The sequence below is a fragment of the Pelobates fuscus genome, chromosome 1 (genome assembly GCF_036172605.1).
Source record: "Pelobates fuscus isolate aPelFus1 chromosome 1, aPelFus1.pri, whole genome shotgun sequence".
Classification (NCBI taxonomy): Eukaryota; Metazoa; Chordata; class Amphibia; order Anura; family Pelobatidae; genus Pelobates; species Pelobates fuscus.
Window position 1 is genome coordinate 161,652,844 of NC_086317.1, and position 12,275 is coordinate 161,665,118.

General features: G+C 45.7%; 1 protein-coding gene across 1 annotated transcript in view; it reads left to right on the top strand.

The window, feature by feature from the left end:
* The window catches only part of LOC134608587 (cathepsin E-A-like), a 67,984-nt gene that overhangs the window by 6,993 nt on the left and 48,716 nt on the right, over positions 1-12,275 (top strand). The gene's annotated exons all lie outside the window — the stretch shown is intronic.

Here is a 12,275-nt window from a genome sequence, read left to right on the forward strand (position 1 = left end):
TGCTATGTGGGTGAGGGTGTTTGTGTGTGTGTGTGTTTGTGAGGGTGCTGTTAGTGTGCTGTGTGTTTGTATGGGTGCTGTGTGTGTGTGTTTGTGAGGGTGCTGTTAGTGTACTGTGTGTGTGAGGGTACTGTGTGTGTGTGAGGGTGCTGTATGTGTGTGGGTGCTGTGTGTATGTGGGTGCTGTTTCTGTGCTGTGTGTGTGTAAGGGTGCTGTGTGTGTGTGTGTTTGTGAGGGTGCTGTTTGTGTGATGTGTGTGTGAGGGTGCTGTGTGTGTGAGGGTGCTGTGTGTGTGTAGGTGCTATAAGGAAAAACAATACTATTAAAAATCCAAGGAAGTGGATATTAATGGCTCCCAGTAATTTCCAAGGTTGCATCTTGGTCTCTATGCATTCCAGTGGAACAATTGTGCTCTGGTTGGAACCTTATACTAATTGGAATTGTAGCAAATTAATGCTAGTTAGTATATTGAAATTTTGGCTTAACTTTGCTGAAAAAAAAGTTGGGTCCCTATTACATAGCCCTGATATTTTTGTAGGAAGGCTGATTTCAAATTAATCTTACTTTGCTTGACAAAACCAACATTAAAACATAATCATTTACAGGGTAATTGAGTTTTGAGTATCCCCTGGCCCTCACACATATGATCTCTTACACCAAAGCCCCCTACCTACTTACTATTCTACCTAAATCTGTGTGAGATGGATAAAGAGGATTTCTATTTGTCAAAACCTACAACGGCAATAGGGGTCTTGTAGAATCCCATATTTTAAAGGGACATTTGATTAAGTGATACTTGATATCAGGATATCTTATTGACCCTTTCTAGTAATTCTGTCAAGGTAACCCACTTCAGAACCTGATTTTATGGGGGTTGTTTAACAAGTGTCATTAACCATTTTTTCACTTGTCGATGGAGTTAAACTTGGCTTTGATGTGGAATTATTAAAAATCTTTATTGTACTTGTATTGAATTATTGTACTAACTCCATTTTAACTTTATACTGTGACTTCGTCCTCCATTTTGTCCTCCTAACCTGACTTCTTCAATCCTCCATTTTGTCCTCATGACTTAACTTGTTCATTTTAAAACTACATTACGTGACTGAACTTCTCAACCCAATTAATACAGTAGACAAAGACCGTGTTTCCTTCAAGGACAAGTACCAGGAGGTGCTGGCTACTCCTTAAGACTTGCTGGCTACTCCTTAAGAGCTTGTAAGATAGTACAGTTTGAAGGCCACAGAACACAGTAGTAATGAAATGTTCTATTCATAAGAGACCTTGCACCTGGACATAAAGCCTGATATCACTGACCGTGTAAAATGACGCTTAGGACCCCCTTGTCCCCCACCCGTGTCCAGAATAATCCCACCTCTGATGGGTGGGCACGGGACTAACCTCTTAATTTTACTAACCAATAGGTAAGACACTAACTCCGTCACTTAACAATTAATCCAATTGATGATGTTTATTTGCTGATATTCTAATAATCAATGATGACGCAAAATGCCTCTTAAAAGGGCCTGCGCGCCCGCTTTTACTTCACTTGCCAATAAACTTTCTCGAAGTTATTTTAACCTGAACCTCGTGTGTCAGACTTAATTACTTCAGCGTATATACGCAATTTAATTTTATTGATTTGGACAGGAACAGATAGACTTTGAACATTTTGGTTTACTTTCAAAAAGTACCATAACAACTTGGCGCCCAACGTGGGGCACCGGGCTATGTCTGGCCGGTGAGCCGTCCTAAGGAAGACAAGGGTGGACGGAGGAATCCAGGGGGAAGGAAGGGAGACTGATCACCTCCAGATACACGGTAGAGACTTCTGCAGAGCCACCGGTACGTTCCAGCCCCTTTGATTGACCCGTCCACGTGTCTGTGACTGCTTCCCGGGAGGACATCAAAGACAGGTAATATCTTGCCCGGTGTCTCGTTACTCACTTGTTTACCTGCATTTTAGTCTATCTGTTGCCTGGGTGTGTTTGAATTGTTTGCCTGTTTCCCCATTTTGAGATAAAGGGGGGGTGGACCTGCAGGGGATTTGCCTGGGGTTCTGTCTTGCTTGTTTTCCCCTTTTTGGGATAAAGGGGGGTGGACCTGAGGGAATTTGCCTGGGTCTTCGGTTTGTCTGCATATCTGTTTGTATTTTGCCCCTTTTGGGATAAAAGGGGGGGGTGGACCTGTGGATGTGTTCCTGGGGGTCTTCTGTTGCCTGTTTTACAGTCTAGCTAGCGTTTTGGTAACCCACAGCTCCGGCTGAGGGGAGTCCGGTTTTGGTAACCCACAGCTCCGGCTGAGGGGAGTCCGGTTTTGGTAACCCACAGCTCCGGCTGAGGGGAGTCCGGTTTTGGTAACCCACAGCTCCGGCTGAGGGGAGTCCGGTTTTGGTAACCCACAGCTCCGGCTGAGGGGAGTCCGGTTTTGGTAACCCACAGCTCCGGCTGAGGGGAGTCCGGTTTTTCTTTGGTAACCACAACCCTGAGCGCTGGGGCTTGTGAAATTCCAGTTTTCTGTTTTATTTGTGAGGGGGGCTCTGTTTCCTGGGGGGATTCAAGTAGGCATTGCTTGTTTTCCGTGGCCGCTGGTAGTGAGACTTATGAAAGTCGTTCTCCGAGCGGAGACACTACGGGGTTGAGGGAGGTGACTTTGGAATAAGCACACGAGTAAAGGAAAGGGATTATTGTTAATTTCAATTGAATTGTGATGCATGCACTGTATTTCAATTGTATTGTTGTCTTGTTTGTCTAATTAGGAGTCTCATGAACTCCTGTGTCTGTCTCTAAGGATTTTCCTTGTCTTTCATCTTTCCTATACTTCCTATATTATTATACTATCCACTCCCATTCCTCTTAAAAGAGAAGTGATTGGTCACACACTTCTCACCTCGCTCCAATCCGTGTCTACCACCCCGGGTAGGCGGATTCAGTGACTAGTCTACGTTTTGGGAAGACGCACCTGAGAAAATCCCACGATTCTCGGGTGGCAGTCGAGCATTGTAGACGTTCTTGTCCAGTTTTCCTTCTCTCTCCCTATATCTAGGACGCTGGTATAGGGGTAAAGGGATTATGGGACAGGATTTAGGCAAGCCCAGTAAGGGCTGGTTAGCATGTGATTTAGTCGAAGACAGAGAGGGTGAGGAAATGGTTAAAGGTGTTGAAAAGATTGCGAAAGTATGTAGAATTGCTGTACCGACATGTGGAAGATTGCAACCAGAAAGTTGGCGTAGGTTACTGACAGAAAAGAAAGGCAAACTTACAGATAATGGTTTATTAAAGACTGCTGAAGCATGGTATAGAGTAGCGAAGGCTATTCAACTAGAAGGTTGGGTTGAGGAAGAGATAAATCACAAAGGTGTGAAATTGTTTGTGTATCATAATAATTGTGTTGCTGGAGTTTACCCTCAGCCAGCGCCCCAAAGTGGCGCCCAGGGGACGTCTATCCCCAAGGTTCAGTCAGCAGTAGGTGATAGCCAGCTGACTATGTTCCCCACTCCCAATCCTCCTAACACCCATCCCGTCACCTCCCCTGTCTGCCCAGTCCTGAATTCTGATGGATCTTTCTTTTCCCCCTCCCCGTCTCTAACATTCCCATCATCCTCATCCATCCCTACGTTACCTGCTGTACCTCCCCCTAACATTTCATCTGCCATTCCTTCCCTACACTCTCTCTCCGTTGATGATCCCCTCCCCTCTTCCTCCGCCCAACTAACCACCTCCTCCACCCTTGCCCCGGCTCCTCCCTCTACACCCACCCCTACCAATCCCTCTCCGTTCCCTCCCATCTCCACCCCAACTCAATACCCCACCTCCTTCCCCTCCCCAGCCTGGCCCTACCCCTTCCCATATCCCATGGCCCTGCCCTATCCCGGATATCCACTACCCACTCCCCAAGCCACTCCCCAGGTTCCGGTCATGCCCAGTCCGGCACAGTCTGCCCCAGACGTGCCCTCTTCCAACATGGCCGCCGCTTCTTCCCTTAACCCTAATGTAGTACCTTCTCCGGCCACCAATATGGCGGCCCCCAGTTCGGCCCTGATGCCGGTAATCCCCGGTGACTACTTATCCCCAGGTTATGACTCGCTAGCCACCCCTGCATCTGGGGCTCGTTCCCAACCACCGATCCTTTCACCTCATTCGGGCCCTGCACCACGAAAAAGAGCCAATATCATAGAATTCGATGATGACGAGATGGACAGGGTGTCCCATGTCTCATCAGAGCTTGCCGCGGGAGCCCCAACTCATCGTTCTATCGATGACCCCTTTGGCCACAAGGGTCGGGGAGAACAGGCCCCTCCTAAATATGTTGCTTTCAATCCCACTCAAGCTAGTGCTCTAATGAAATCACTCCCTGACCCAGAAAAACAGCCTATGCCCTTCTACCGAGGGGTTGTTCAAATTCAAAAGACTTATTCCGCCGCATGGCGTGATCTACTGAGTATTTGTGCTATTAAAGCAGGGGATGCATATTGGCCGAGCATGGCCCGACACCTCAGTACTAATCTACTCAACAGTGATGTTGATTACCCCTCTGGAGTAACTTTTTGCACCCAACTAAGAGAATGGGCTAAGGACAAACTTGCGGATCAGGCTGCTGGCCTTACTGATGTTATTCAAGAAAAAGGAGAATCAGTGGAAAGGTTTCATGCAAGACTGTACCAAATGTTTACAGATTTGGGGTTTGATCTCACTGATAAGATTCATTCACAAATGTTGTCCGGTGCGTTCGTCCAAGGTGTTAAAGACCCAATACGCAAGGGAATCATTGCTGCACGCCCCGAATATAAGGTTGTTCCCCTAGATACTTTACTCCTAGTTGCTAGGGGCCTAGAGTCTGCCCAGACCCTTAGAAGGCCAAATTCTGCTCCCCTCATGGTGGCACGCACTACCCCTATTCCCAAGGGTACCAGACCAGAGGAAGGTGTTTGTTTTAATTGTAAGGTCAAAGGGCATTTTAAAAGTGACTGCCCGGAACCCAAGAGAGAGCCAAGAAAGCCACACAGGCCTGCCCCGGCCCCTAAGACTGAGAAGGAGGTTCCAATAATTGAGGAACCAGATGACTAGGAAATTGGCAAGCCTGTGTCATTAACCCCTGTTATGGCAGTGTCTACAGGGGATAAGGGGGGGCCACTTGCTACAGTAACTTTGCCCATTGAAGGCCACCCTACCACATTTCTTGTTGACACAGGTGCAGCCCGTAGTGTTCTACGAGAACGAGACTTGCCAGACCCATCCTTCCTGTCCAACATTGATGTCTCTTGTGTTGGAGTGGATGGCCAGCCGAGACATAGCCCTCTAACAACCCCGCTACGAGTTGGCTCTAGCCTGCTCGCTCGCTTTGTAGTATCCTCCACATGCCCCATTAACCTGTTAGGTGCTGATGTCCTCTCACGCCTGCAAGCATCCATCACTTTTACCCCGGATGGGCAGGTAGAAATGTTTACACCCCTGTCTGTATCAGACACTTCAGCCCTATGCTCTTTGCCTCTGATGCTGCATTTAGAAAAGCCCCGTGAGGAGACAGCAGAATTAAGGTCCAATTTCCCAGAGGAATTAAAAACACAGGTGCCCGCAAAGTTATGGTCCTCAGGCCCAGAGGACATAGGTCACCTAAATGTTCCCCCTGTGGTGGTAAAGCTTATTCCAGGAGCTAAGTTACCAAGAAAACCACAATATCCATTAAAACCAGCACAGTCAGCTGCAATTTCTGTCCACATTAAGGCACTCTTGGAGAAGGGTGCCCTTGTCAAATGTAAATCTGAATGCAACACCCCGTTATTTCCTGTGAAGAAGAAAACTCCGAAGGGTGAGCCAGAGAAGTACAGGATGGTTCAGGATCTCCGTGCTGTTAATGAAGCTACAGTCCTGGACACCCCTCTTGTACCAAATCCTCATACTCTGCTTTCTGGAGTCCCACCATCTGCAAAATTCTTCACAGTTATTGACCTAGCAAATGCTTTTTTCAGTGTCCCACTGGACCCATCCTGCCAATATCTGTTTGCTTTCACTCATGAGATGCAACAGTATACCTGGACTGTCATGCCCCAAGGGGCACAAAATTCACCAAGTCAATTTGCAAAGGCCATGGCCACCATCCTTGACCCATGGCAAGCCGAGCACCCAGAAGTTGTTCTGCTTCAGTATGTGGATGATTTGCTGCTCTGTGGAGATGACATACCCACCACCGAAGAGTGCTCAATTAGTCTGCTTTGTTATTTGGCAGAACAAGGATGCAAAGCTTCGCTCATCAAGCTACAGTTCTGCCAACCTTCAGTAATTTTCCTTGGACACTGCCTATCTCAAGGTACCAGACATCTTACTCGGGACCGGGTAAGAGCTGTGCTGGATATTCCGCCTCCAAGGACTTCTAAGTCTCTTCATGCCTTCCTAGGCCTCATTTCCTATTGCAGAGCATGGATCCCAGAAGCCTCTCTGCTCATGCAACCTCTCTATGACGCACTTAAGTCTGACCCTTTCTGTTTAACTAAAGAAGCTATGGACAATTTTACTGCTCTCAAACGAGCCATTGCTTCTGCTCCTGCCTTGGGCCTCCCTGACTACTCCAAAACTTTCAAATTGTTTGTCTCTGAAAGACAAGGCCACACAACAGGAGTACTCACCCAAACTAATGACTTAAGAGGCCGCCAGAGGCCTATTGGATATTTCTCATGTCAACTGGACATTGTGGCCAGAGGGACTCCTTCCTGTCTCAGGGCTGTTTTTGCTGCGAGAGAACTCATAGAGAAGACCTCAGACCTGGTCCTTGGCCACCCTCTGGTTGTTTTGGCCCCTCATGACATCTCTGCCATCATCAACCAAGTCCAGCTCAAGCACGTGTCTCCAGCCAGACACCTGCGCTTACAGTGTCATCTTCTTTTGCCTGACAACATTTCCATCCAAAGATGTCAGGTGCTTAATCCGTCCACTCTTCTTCCACTCCCTGAGGGGGGTATCTATTATGGATTTATCACGGATGAAACCTACATTCACCTGCTCTGTGGATGTATTAAGAAAGTCATGCATCCACATTTGACATTTTATGAAGGTGAAAAACCTCTCTGTGAAGGCCCAGATCACGCCTTCTGCACCACGTGGTACAAACCAAACATTACCCCTGAACCTTGCTATGAAGATGAACTTTACCACCGGACCGATGTAAAGCTTACTGCACAAGACTTCTATTGTGACTCTGACGGCAATAGTATGGTCTTGATCCAGCTACCTCAACAACTTAACTACCTTTACCGTCATTGGGATACTGCTATCCCACATATTCCTGTTACCAAGTTGAAGACAAGGTCATGGAATGATCTTGGGCCCATGGCAAAACTATGGGCCACCATGACTGAAGAACAGCTACAGGAAAATGGTATTGTCAAATACCCAACAACTGACCTTCTAGAAGCATGGCCACGCCATTTCCTGGAAAAGGAATTCCAAGATCTGGTCATAAAGAATGATTATGACCCAGAAACACCTCATGACTGTTTTGAACAGATGAAAATGGAAACAGTGCACTTACCAACTGTGCATGAGAACCCATTACCAGATCCGGATTTTACCCTGTTTGTGGACGGATCGAGATATGCCGATGAAGGAGGAACATATCATACAGGATATGCCGTAACCACAACAGATGAAGTTATTAAATCATCATCCTTACCGCCAGCAATGTCTGCACAAGAAGCTGAATTACAGGCTCTGACTTCAGCATGCAAAATTTCCGAAGGAAAACGTGCCAACATCTATACAGATTCAAGATATGCTCTAGGCGTGGCACATGACTTCGGCCTAATTTGGAAGACTAGAGGATTTCTTACCACCGCCGGTACACCAGTCAAACACAGCACTGCAATCAAGGAGCTAATGGATGCCCTCCTACTCCCCAAAGAAGTGGCCGTTTTGAAAGTAAAGGCCCATGGGAAATTGGATACAGATGAAGCAAAGGGCAACCATTTGGCTGATCAGGCTGCTAAGTTAGCGGCCAGGGATTTGCAGGAAGTGGATGAAGAAGTGTCCGGACAAGAAGAAGAAGTCCCTATTTTTGCTCTGCAAACTCTTCCTACTGATTTGCGAATTTTACAAGAACAGCAAGCTGCAGTCACTCCTGAAGAAATCCAGAAATGGAAAAAGAAAGGAGCTGTCCAAAAGGACGGAATATATTACAACAACTTCAAATTTTGTCTTCCCAGAAATTTATACCCAGCAGTGGTCCAATGGGCACATGGGCCTGCACACCTGTCAAAAGAATTGATGGCCGCCCTCATACAGAAGTATTATGAAGCACCTGGAATCACAACATTGATCAATAATTTTTGCAAGGCCTGTGTCATTTGTGCAAAATGCAATCCAGGAAGACCAATTAAGGTGCCTGCGAAACACCTGGCAAAGCCCATGTACCCCTTCCAACGAATTCAAATCGACCACATCCAAATGCCCAAGAGTGGGCCCCATGAATATGCACTAGTAATAGTGGACATGTTCTCAGGCTGGCCAGAAGCCTACCCAGTGGCCAATATCACTGCAAAAACAACCGCAAAGCGCCTACTTACAGATATTGTATGTAGATTCGGACTCCCAGAAGTTATTGAGAGTGATCAGGGCCCAGCCTTTACAGCAACTGTGACTAAAGAAATTTGGACTGCTCTAGGGGTGACCCTAGCCTTCCATACCCCTTACCACCCACAAAGTAGTGGTAAAGTGGAGCGCATGAATGGCACTCTAAAAACCAGAATGTTAAAAATGTCACAAGAAACAAAGATGCCCTGGCCAGAAAGCCTACCAATAGCTCTATTCAGTGTCAGGCACACACCTAGAGGGAAGCATTCACTGTCCCCATATGAGGTTCTATTTGGGACAGCACCCAGACTAGGTTGTTATTATCCGCAGCAGTTGCAACTCCAATCAGATGTTTTAGTAGACTATGTAACTGAACTTGCAAATGTCCTAAACAAAATACATGCCCAAGTTTTCTCTTCAATTCCAGATCCCGAATTGGATACAGGTTCCCATAACCTACTTCCCGGAGATTGGGTCCTGGTCAAGAAGTTTGTGCGGAAAAATACCCTGGAACCAAGATTTGACGGTCCATTCCAAGTTCTCCTGATTACCGCAACCTCCGTCAAATTGGCCGGTAGGCCAAATTGGATCCACGCTTCCCACTGCAAGAAATCTCCTGCCCCAGAGGAAGCGAATATCGCACAAACATGTATCTCTGGTACATCTTCTCCTTAATTAGCCTTATGAAGGCCCAGCAAGTAGCCATTACCAAAGACATTAGTGGGTACACCTTCTGGTATAATTCATCATGCACCCAGGTGGCTACTTATACCTTTGACTACTGTGATATTGTAGAATGCCCATTTCCCACACCACAAATCCAGAGCATCTATAGAGATATCCCTCATTCGAAAGACCCATATGTTTGTGTAGTTGACAAACAATGGGGGCACAATTGTGATCACTGGGGGGCGGCGGGATGGAATGCCGGGCCTGCCTGGGGTTACAAACCAAAAAGTGCCGTAGCTAAAGTAGATGATCATGGTAGATCGCTTCTCCAGAGAATGACTTTGAGAAAGCCTGGGGGGAGCACACCAATGAAATTAATCCTTAACATTGAGCGCCCAAGCCCAACAGATGCAGACCAGTATGTGATGGGAATGTACTGGAAAAAGGGTTCCTACCAGAAATTAGGGCATTTCTACCTCAAAGATATGTGCAACTCTTCTGAGTGGCAAGGGGCCACCCATATGGTCCCTAACCCATTAAAACCCCATATCCAGACCTTTCAGGACATGATGGCCATTGCTAACCCCACTTTTGAAGATACCATGGCCGCTGAAACAGGTTTTAATGATGTGAATTTATGGTTAGAATGGATGAAATATAATGCTAATAAGCATAATAGAACCGCATGTTATGTGTGTGGAGGTGCCCGGCCTCACCTGGGTACCGTACCTTTAATCCTACCCGTAGATATAGAAGAATGTGTTTTAAGCCTTTTTGCCTATCACTATAATTTTAACAGGTCCATATGTATTGCATGGACAAAGGAGTATCCTCTTCTAGCCAAAGACGTCAAACCCCCTGATGGTATTACCGTATATAAAGGTAATTACACTTGCTATGCCATGTACGATGGTATTGGTAAATTTGTAGGTAACTTTTCCAAAGGCTATTGTGCTACATACAGAACTGTCCCTGTACGTTTGCTGCAACATCACACTAGGTCACTAGGAGACATTTATTGGTTGTGTGGGGATTTACAGCTAAGATCCAGAATGGACACAGAATGGTGGGGAGAGTGTACTTTGACTAAGGCCATTATGCCTATACATATTATTTCTGACACACACCTCAACACCCATGAGTTCAGCCACACTAAGGTTAAACGTGACGCCCCAGTGAAAGGAAGTTTTGATCCTCATGTATACATTGATGCCATTGGAGTGCCCAGGGGGGTGCCCAATGAGTTTAAAGCAAGAGATGAGGTTGCTGCAGGATTTGAATCAATTTTTACCATAGTTACCGCAAACAAGAATCTAAATTGGATAAATTACATTTATTACAATCAACAGCGTTTTGTCAATTACACCAGAGACGCCCTCCAGGGGTTGGCCGAACAGTTGCAGGCCACATCCCAAATGACTTTCCAGAATAGAATGGCCCTAGATATGATCTTAGCCGAAAAAGGAGGGGTTTGTAAGATTTTGCCCGACACTATGACATGTTGTACCTACATCCCAGAAAACACAGGCCCTAATGGTAAAGTCACACTAGCTATAGAAAAATTAAATGACCTGTCTGAAGAGTTAAAAAGGAATTCTGGGATAAAAGATCCCTGGGAAAGATGGTTTGGTTGGATGACAGGATGGCAAAAGGCTTTAATGCAGATTGGTATGGCTATACTAATTTTTCTTTTTATTTTTGCTCTTCTCTTTTGTTGTGTCCTCCCATGTCTGAGAAAATCCCTCATGAAGACTGTTGACCAAGCAGCACCCACTTTGACCCATCTCGAAGTTGATGACCAAGAATTCCAAGACATCAACTCACCCTGTCTGCCGCTGCAAACATTCCCTTTTGTTGATAAAGTGCAGGAATTCTAGGAAGGGACTAGATCAGGGACAGCATCTGTCAGTGAATGGTAAAGGCCCCATGTGGAGAAGTGGTGGGTCAGCTGCCATGGGATACCCTTGGGTGTGAAGCGTTCGAGAGCCATACTGACGGATGGTTAGCCTATTAGGGTCAGATCTAGGGACAGCCTTGCACTTTGCATTAACATCTAGCTAGCAGCCACGGGGTTTCTGTGCCTTTGGGTTAACACGTCTTCTGATACTAATATAATAAAGTTTTATCTCTTAGAATCTAACATTTCATAGGGGGGACTGATGTGGAATTATTAAAAATCTTTATTGTACTTGTATTGAATTATTGTACTAACTCCATTTTAACTTTATACTGTGACTTCGTCCTCCATTTTGTCCTCCTAACCTGACTTCTTCAATCCTCCATTTTGTCCTCATGACTTAACTTGTTCATTTTAAAACTACATTACGTGACTGAACTTCTCAACCCAATTAATACAGTAGACAAAGACCGTGTTTCCTTCAAGGACAAGTACCAGGAGGTGCTGGCTACTCCTTAAGACTTGCTGGCTACTCCTTAAGAGCTTGTAAGATAGTACAGTTTGAAGGCCACAGAACACAGTAGTAATGAAATGTTCTATTCATAAGAGACCTTGCACCTGGACATAAAGCCTGATATCACTGACCGTGTAAAATGACGCTTAGGACCCCCTTGTCCCCCACCCGTGTCCAGAATAATCCCACCTCTGATGGGTGGGCACGGGACTAACCTCTTAATTTTACTAACCAATAGGTAAGACACTAACTCCGTCACTTAACAATTAATCCAATTGATGATGTTTATTTGCTGATATTCTAATAATCAATGATGACGCAAAATGCCTCTTAAAAGGGCCTGCGCGCCCGCTTTTACTTCACTTGCCAATAAACTTTCTCGAAGTTATTTTAACCTGAACCTCGTGTGTCAGACTTAATTACTTCAGCGTATATACGCAATTTAATTTTATTGATTTGGACAGGAACAGATAGACTTTGAACATTTTGGTTTACTTTCAAAAAGTACCATAACAGCTTTGATATTGTCAATTCAAATGCCATTTAAGGTCTAGGTCCACCTCAATTTGTAGATTGATTAGATATGTATTTCCAGCAGCAACTGGCTCATCCAAGCCTGACTTCTTTGAGCCT